We start from the raw sequence: 8,859 nt of genomic DNA on the forward strand, positions 1-8,859 counted from the left end.
CATGACAAGGTACGGTTGGCCTTCCTGACTGCATCCCCACACTGTCAGCCCATGTTCATTTTGGCATCAATAATGACTCCAAGATCCTTTTCTATCTCTGCACTGATGAGAAGGGAGTTCCCCAGCCTGTAGGTATGCTGCTGGTTCTTCCTTCCCAGGTGCACCACCTTGCACTTGTCAGTGTTGAAACCCATCCTGTTTTCATCTGCCCACCCCTGTAACCTGTCTAGGTCTGATTGCAGCCTATTCCTCCTTCTAGCATGCCCACTTCCCCCCCACAACTTAGTGTCGTCTGTGAATTTGAACAGGGTGCTTTTTACCCCCTCGTGAAAGTTGCTGATGAAGATGTTGAACAGTGCGGGCCCAAGAACCGAGCCCTGGGGGACCCCACTGCCCACATCCCTCCAGGTCGAAAAAGACCCGTCCACCACCACTCTCTGGGTGTGGCCCTCCAGCCAGTTAGTGGCCCATTTGACTGTGATATTGATCTTTTACCCAGCATAACTGGCAGTCTCGGAATAGTTCAGCAATTCCATTCTCCAGAAACAGTTTTAGACTATTTTGTGGAAAATAAAAAAACTCTCCCATACTTTTGATGAAAAAAAGCAAAATATTTTAATCTCCTAAGAAATACATAAGTTATAATGACTCAGAGAATGAATGTAAAAAACTGGATTTATAAATAATTAAACAATTAACTCTGATATAACCCTTGGAAAAACACATGCTCAATAGTGATTTATTAGATTTTAACAGGTAAAATCTCCGAAGAGTCTTATATTCAAGCTTTAGTTACGCTCAAGCTATGGACTTTCTCTGCAATTGCAGGTATGAGGGGCTGCAGGTTGTGTTGTGTCTGAGCAGCTGACCAGAAAGTCTCTTTTTAACGGCTGCAATGTTCTGCTGAGCCCAGGCAGAATAGAGGAGGAAGTTGCCTAATTTGAATGAAAATAAAATGAAGAACTCGACCTGTGCAAGTGGGCAAAATTGACTGGAACAAGGAGATGGGAAGGGATTTCAGTTTCTCCTCTCCCTCCTTCCCTTCCCGCTCCTCCTTCCCCCCTCCCCTCAGCCCCAAGGCTGAGAAGAGGAACTCTCTCCTCTCTTGTGCTGAGAAGTCAGGCTGCTGCCCTTGTACTGGCAGCTGCCGCTTGGCCTGCGCTTGGGCCAGCCCCTTCCCGGCAGGAGGGGGCTTATTCCTCCAGGCACTGTCCCAAGCGCAGACGGAGGGGAGGCTGCCCAGCAGCCTGATTTCTCAGCACAGAAGGGGAGAGAGTTACTTTTCTCAGCCTCGGGCTGGCTGGGAGGATCAAGGAGCCTGTATTGGGGCTTGGCTCCCCCCACACCAGAGCTGGGAGCAGGGCTGGAGTCCACTGCCATGTCCCCTTCTGTCTCTGGGCCAGCTGAGGGGAGGCGAGGAAGGAGGGAGAGGAGAAGCTGAAGTCCCCTGCCACGTCCCCTTCTCATCCTCTGGGCCAGCTGAGAGGGGGGCATGGCTCCCAGATCTGGGGGTAGAGCCAAGCCTGGCTGCGGGCTTCTGCCCCCGTACCCCCTGCCAGCCTCAGCCAGCCCACAGGCTGAGAAGGGGATGTGGCAGGGGACTCCAGCCCGATAGCAGTGGGGCAGGGCCATGGCTAGCAGCTGGGGGCACGGCGGGGGAGGTGGGCCGGGCCGGGGTTATTTGTCCTCCCTCTAGCATCCAGTGGAGGGGACAGCACGGGGCCTATTCCCCCACAGGGTGTGAGTGCGGCGGCGATGTTGGGCAGATCTGGCTGCCAGTGGGGGTAAAGGGGAGACTAACTCTCCTCCCTGCCTGCTTCTGCATCAGGGGCCATGGTGCCCAAATTGCTGCTGCAGCAAGGAGAGAGAGCGCTTGGCAGATCCGGCTTGGGTCCCTGCTGGTGAGATAGAGAGGGGGAATTAAACCCCTCCCTGGCCTGAGCAACTGCAGGCGTATGCTCGCAGTTCCTCAGTCCAGAGAGAATGTTTGTCCTGTTACAAACTGGTTTAACCTAGGCAGGTTAGACTAACTTGCAAAGGTTGAATCAATTAAGGCTCCAGCTTTTTGAATGTCTGTCCCTAGCCCTTCTGTTTGGTCTGGGGTAATGTTGTAACTCAGAACGCTTTGCAGAAAAGGTTTGAGTTACAGCCGGAAGCTGCACTTCTGTCTGCACCCTAAGGCTGCCATAGAAGCTGGAAGGGACATGTTTGCTATCGCTGTTACAGCTGAGGACAGGAGGTGAGGGCATTGCCCTGATTCAGAGTCAAGAAACAGCTTCTCCCATGCCTTCCCCAGATTAGATGACTGTGGTGTGGGGAAGGTGGGAGGGGAAGCACTTCCATGATGGTTGACTTCTTCCATGGACAAATTGAATTGCCCTGGCCCTCTCCAGTTTCCCTGAGACTGGGGGCACCCCAGTCTGGAGAAGGCATGTACACCATTGCCCAGCTTTTCCTCACCTGTTCTCCAGACCAACTGGTCATGATCTGGTTCACTGCCACAGTCCTCTCCCCATCTGGTGTGCGGCTGTAGGCTTCTAGCTCTTAGAGCTGTACATGGAGGAGCTCCCCTGACACTGTACTGTAAGAGCTGTGCCCACAGCCTGCTGCCTTTCCTTGCTATGGAGAAGCAGCTGCCCACTCCCTAGATTGGGAGACCCCAGACTATGGAGTTGGTGGGGGGCATGCCCCACTGCTCCCATCCTCTCCTCAACCAGTCCAGGAGGGGACTGGAGCAGTTAACAGATCTTCTCACCCTCTGCCTAGCCATTTGAGGTCTGGGTCTGGGAGGAACGGAGCAACTCTTGTTCCCCATGTCTTCCCCAGGCCAGGATCACCCTAGTCTGGGGAAGGCGCACAGACTAGGGGAGAAGTTTAGCTGAAGACTGAACACCTAGGGCATGTCCTAATATGCAGAGGCGTGCATTTCCAGGGGCACAAAAAGCAGCAGTTCACATTTGTGCTGCTGCTTTGCGTCCCAGGGCATATTCCAGCATGCACCAAATTGTCTCAAGTGGGGTAGAGGAGACCAGGCCCAGAAGCCTTCCCTAGGGTCCTGGGGGCCTCCTGGGGTAGCAGTGGCACCAATCTGGCTGCACGGAGCCTGGCTGGCAGCCAGAGCATGGCTCTGGATGTCCAGGCTCTGTTTCTGGTGGCGCACACTACTGCCACGTTGCTTTTTGTGGCTTTTTTTTTTTTTTTTTGCTAACAGGGCATTCCAGTATCAAATTTGGGCATTGCGCTGCAAATGTGCAACTGTGTGCTACACTGGAAATTCTCCACATGTGATTTGTTGTACTGCAAACCACACATTCATGCTTGTCTGGACATCCCCCTATAGTGCTACATTCCCAGAAAGATGTCTACTAGTAGAAATGCCTTAGAAGTCTCCACTGCTAGAAATGAATGCTGGTTTGAGGCCATAGGCAAGAACAAGAGGAATAATAGTGGATCACTAACAAGCTGCATGCCTGCTGTTCTTGTTCAGTTTTAGTTTAACTCCGATTATCATTTACAACACAGTATACCAAGGAGTCTTACAATGGCACTTTATCAAGTGAGTCTATTAAGATTCTTGTATTATCATACAGATAGTTCAAAGGATCTCACACTGCTCTATAATTAGGCTACTATTTGAGAGTCTTTCTATTTTTTCACAGACATGGTAAGTTGTGCCAATTTTCTTAGGTTGCCATTTGCCTTATCAATGCTAAGGACATTAGGCTTTAGCATGAGAACTCTAGGAGGTTCATGTTTTGCATATTGCAAATAATTCTGTATACTGACTTATATAAATAAGTATTCACATAGAATCAGTATTCATATACTGACATTAACATTAAACTAACTCCTAAGCTAATTTGTTACACAGAATCTCAGCAGTGCTAACATCTGGCTGATGGTATCTATTTATAAAATAAAAAAATGGAAGATACAGTCTTTGTTCAGATTCTGAATTTGTTTGCTCCAGTGTAAAGCTTGGTTAACCCTATTAACTATTTGTGGGGGGTAAAATAAAATAAAGGAGCATTTTTTGCTTATTTTGTAGAAAAACTCCATGGCAGAAAGACATGGATATAAGCAATAGGTGTAGTCTGAAATTTATAGAACTGCTTCAGCAGAGGCACAACTAGTTTACAACATGGATTGGTCTATGCCAAAAGTGTCCTGCCATTGGGAATAGCCAGGGTTGAATCCAAAGTGGGGTACAGTGGCACAAATGCAGCCCCCCTTTCAGTCAATCGTGCTGTGGGAGCATCAGCTGGGGACTTAATTTTAAGTCCCCAAAGTGAGCGAGAATCCCCCTGTCTTCTCCATGCTTAGTGGCACATCTGCCCCCCTCCACTGCTTACCACTGCCACTGTCTCTGGCTGCTTTGGTGGGGGCAGATGAAGGAGCTCCAGAGTCTCTCCTGCCTGCTCCACTTAGGCTCTTTGGGGAGCCAGACTTAGCCAGGGACAGCAGCAGCAGTCCCTGCAGTGTTCTCTGAAAGCCTGGGACTAGGCGCAGGAGAAGAGAACCCTCCTGCTACCACAGCTGTCTAACCAAGCCTAGCTCCACATGCAGCCTGGCTGGAGCGGGACAGAAGCAGCTCTGGAGCCTGTTCCCAGGTCAGCTGGAGACAACAGCAGTGGTAGGCAGGGGAGGGAAGTAGAGGCTACTGTGCACAGATGGGAAGGGAGGGGGAGGAAATATTTTTACCTGCTTGAGGGACTTAAAAAAAGTCCCCTCTGCTACCCCCTGCTGTTCCTCCAGTGCAAACTGCATGCCCTGGTGTGGGAAGGGGAGCCTGGATGCAAGGGTACAGCCGTTCCTGCAGTGCAGGTCATTGCTCTTGCACCCTCCTTTCTGCCATTCTGGATCCTGGAATGTGTCAGCAGATCCAGCACCCAGGGGATTAAGGAAGCAGCCACCTGGTATAAAGACCTCCTCATGCTCCTCTTCTTGAACCCCTGTTGCTGAATGCTGCTGTTTTTCTTCACCAGTGGCAACTGGAAACAGTAAATTTGGCAGGAAGAAAAGACCTGGGAAAAGGGTTAGAGGGAAGTGTGCCTACCTCTGGCAGCTACTCCGTAAACCCATTGCATGCTGGCTATGTCAGTATCCCCTCCATAGCAGCTATTCCCAAATGCAGGGCACCTCTCCCAGAGGACACTTCTGGTAAATACCAGTCTTGAGCCCTGCCATTCTGGCACCTCCTCTAAGTCTGTGCCTGGCATTTGTGCCCTGCTTGCCCAACCCTAGTTCTGCTGCTTGCAGACCTTCAGAGAATGGAATCTCCTGAAACCCAAGGAGAGAGGGCATCATGCTCTCCTCTCCTTGAATTGGTTGTTTTGCTTTGGCAGAATCTCAGGGCAGCAAGGAGGAAGGATTATGTCATGTAGAGCATGTGGCCATGTTCACTGAGGCAGCCTTAGTACCAAATGTATCCTTTGAAAAATATTGTCACCTATATCCAGCAAATATATCCTGATTTCATCCTCCCTCATATCCTGCCCCAGTTATGACTATAAAGGGACACTGTTTGAAATCAGGTCTCCTTTGGAACCCCTTCCTCTCTCCTGTCTTTGAAAACCAGGGCAGAAATGGCAGCCTGTAGTGCTCTTTCAGTTTTGGAATGGCCCATTTACCCCCCAAAGAAGCTCCCTGAGCCGAGGAAAAAATATAAACCTAGAACATGTAAGACACAAGCAGCAGGGAACCTTTTCTTTGTTTCTTGAGTAAATTTTCACTGGCTTTCTGAGGACCACCTTGGCTGTCTTCTTTTGGTTTTCATAATGTTTGGGGACTACAGGCAGCAGCTGGTTGTGCGTTGGTGACATTATTACTCGATTGCATTGTCTCTTGCAGCTCCCAGGCTCTCCTTCACAGATTATTTATTTCAGAACAAGAAAGAAAAGAATTAAATAGCACCATTCTCTAATGCAGGGACCGCCAGGCCTAATCTTGACTGCAGGGTGCCTTGCCTTCTGGATCCAGATCCAGATCCAGCAGTTGTAGGGTGAGTGGTGGTGGTGGTGGCAGAGCAGGATTAACTGAGCCATCACTTGTTCTGCTCCAACCACTGCTCATACACATCCCTAACAGGGCTCCATAGCTGGGAAATCAGCAGTGGGCCCCATGCCCACTCCCCCACATCCAACTTCCCAGCCCCTCTAGGCAGTATCTTTGACACCCATCACTTAGTGTATATAGCGGTCCTGACTATGAGGACTCTTGGATTCTATTGCTCTTTCCACTGTCTTTTCTCTCACTATCATGATTTACCCACTTGTAAAATGGGGATAATACTAACCTTTGAGTCAGGAGAGCCGTATTAAAATGTCTTGAACTCTTGATATAGGAAGCAGGGCTAGAATATATCTGACTACAACTGGCCCAACTCTCATGGCTTTGCATGCTGAAGTGTTATTTGCTGTCCATACATTCTTCTTAGTGATGACTGTACCATTAGTGCACAGTGTAAGTACTGCGCTCTTCGCAAAATAGCCTGGTATCTCTTCCCCTCATTTGGCTGGGGCCAAACAAGACAAGTGGGGTAGTAGAGGCTACCTCCTATTCAATATTTTAGTTACACAGGCAGCATTCAGTATTTAACTTTTTACTTATGTGTGTCTCTGTGAGCAGGATGGAATCAGGCTGGATTATTTGGTCAGTAGTGGTGATACAGATAGCAAGAGGGAGATGGATAAGGAACAATTTGCTTTTAGAAAGTGTAGCACCCAGGTGTATGCCATTTGCCACTTAGGAGCTTCTGGTTAAGGGTAGTACTGGGATGGAGGAGAGCTGACATCAAATCTGACTGTGCTATAGCCTTCCTTGGGCAAGTCATTTTCTTCCGTTAGATCTAGATTGGGCTTATAAGAAAGGCCTTGGCCTGTAGGTTTCAACGTGTCAAAAATCGGACCTATACCCAAGAAGGCTGGTCCCAATAGACAAGGTCATAAAGCCTGGGAATAGAGAGAGTTGGGTGGAATGGCACTGCCTACCTTTTGCATAATAGCCCAGTGGTTAGAGTACTTCTCCAGAAAGCAGGAGATCTGGATTCTAGGCCTTCCTCAGCCTGAATTGATTAAATCCACATGCAAACAGAAAGACTAGGGACAGACATTCAAAAAGCCTGAGCCTGAATTGATTCAATCTTTGCATATTAGTTTAACCTGCCTAGGTTTAACTGGTTTATGACTGCACAGACATTCTCTCTGGACTAAAGAAATGCAGGCACATGCCTGCAGCGGCTCAGGCTAGAAGCCAGGGGTGCTAGAACAGCCCCTTCCCCCACCTTCCACAGTCCTGAGCTGAGGGGGGGCATGGCCAGGCCCTGGCAGGACACTCTGATTAGGAAGGGGTGTAAACCCCCACTCTGCCTGCACTATCTCAGGCTTTTCCCCACTCACTACTCAAAGGGTAGGAGTGTTGCCAGACCCCAGACCCTGGCTAGCACTCTGAGGCAAAGGGGGTGGGGTGCAGTGCATGCATCTGCTGATTATATGATGATACTGAGCTTTTCAATATCTCTTCCCCTGCCTCTTCATACTGTCTGCAAACCTGGCAGGTGAGGGAACCTGCTTTTATCAGCCCATCAACAAAACAAAAGCCCCTCTCATTAGTTTAATCAGCTCTCATTAGTTTAAGCAGCTTCTTAAACAGCTTTTTCCAAGGAAGGAACAGGGGGATATTGCCAGCTGACCTGTTGATTAGCTTCAAAAATTGGAGGGGGGTGGGATGGGCCTGCTGTGCTTGCAGTCTCCACTGGAGCTCTGGCTAGGGATCAGAGGGGTGGGGCCAGCCCTGTTCTCTGGAGCAGATAGCACAGTCCAGGGCTGCAAAGCATCTGGGATGCTGGGGGACTCTGGTTTAACTTAAACCAGGAAGGGGTCTGGGACAGATATTGCATAAACTGGTTTGACCAAATCGGTTAAGACTGATACTACATTCAACCAGGTTTATCTTAAACCAGTTTCAGCCATTTTGAAACTGGTTTATGTATGCTGAACTTCTGTTCTGTTACAGGTAGAAATCCGTTTCTGATCACTTAAACCGGTTTATGCGTAATGTCTGTTTCTAGCCAAAGAGACATGACTTTGTGGCCTAGAGCTAAAGGGATTTAGCTGAGGGGCAAGGAAAAACCTGGGTTCTTGGTCAGGTCTCCAAGAACTGGTTGTATATTCTACATTAGGCAGTCACTAGATAAAAACTGTGTGTGTATGTGTGTGCAAAATCATGGGGGGAGAAAATCCAAATTTTTTTGGTCAGAAAAGTTTTGACAAAATTAAAAATTTCTTGTGGAAAATATATTCTTTAATGAAAAATTTAATTTATTTGAAACACCATTTTTCCATTGAAAACAAAGTTTGGGTTGGACCTAATGCAGTCCTCTTTCACAATATTTTTTTATTATGTTTTCATTTAATTTATCATTAACTGCTGTTCACTATAGATTACATAATAGTCAGCTTTTACTTTAACAATAACTGCACCACACCTAGAAACTGTTCTCAGTTTCTTTTTTTTCAAAAAAAGTGCTTTTTGCCAAGTATGTAGCAGTCAATATGTCCCATCAGAATACAGAGGTCAAATGTTCAGATGCAGTTTCCAAGGACTTTCCCCCCTAACTTTCTTCTTCCTCTCAAGAAAAATTGTGGGCCTGGCTTTATTTGTTTATTTTTTCTCTCTTGCTTTGGTTTAACTGCACTAATTACTTCAGTTATGCTGTTGGGAAAGAGGAATCAGTCCCATTGTGTTCAATGAAGACTTCCCTTAATTCCTGCATTACTAGGAATTTCCCTTTCTTGAAAACTGTGCACTCAGAGCAATGCAAATCTTCTGAACTCACCTCTCTGCTGATATTGCAGGAAT

General features: G+C 48.0%; 1 protein-coding gene across 2 annotated transcripts in view; it reads left to right on the forward strand.

Annotated features, from left to right (window-relative positions):
- Positions 1-8,859, forward strand: part of CPE (carboxypeptidase E) — a 48,334-nt gene that overhangs the window by 25,192 nt on the left and 14,283 nt on the right. The window lies entirely within an intron of this gene.

This window comes from Alligator sinensis, unplaced genomic scaffold (genome assembly GCF_000455745.1).
Source record: "Alligator sinensis unplaced genomic scaffold, ASM45574v1 scaffold49_1, whole genome shotgun sequence".
In the NCBI taxonomy this organism is placed as follows: Eukaryota; Metazoa; Chordata; order Crocodylia; family Alligatoridae; genus Alligator; species Alligator sinensis.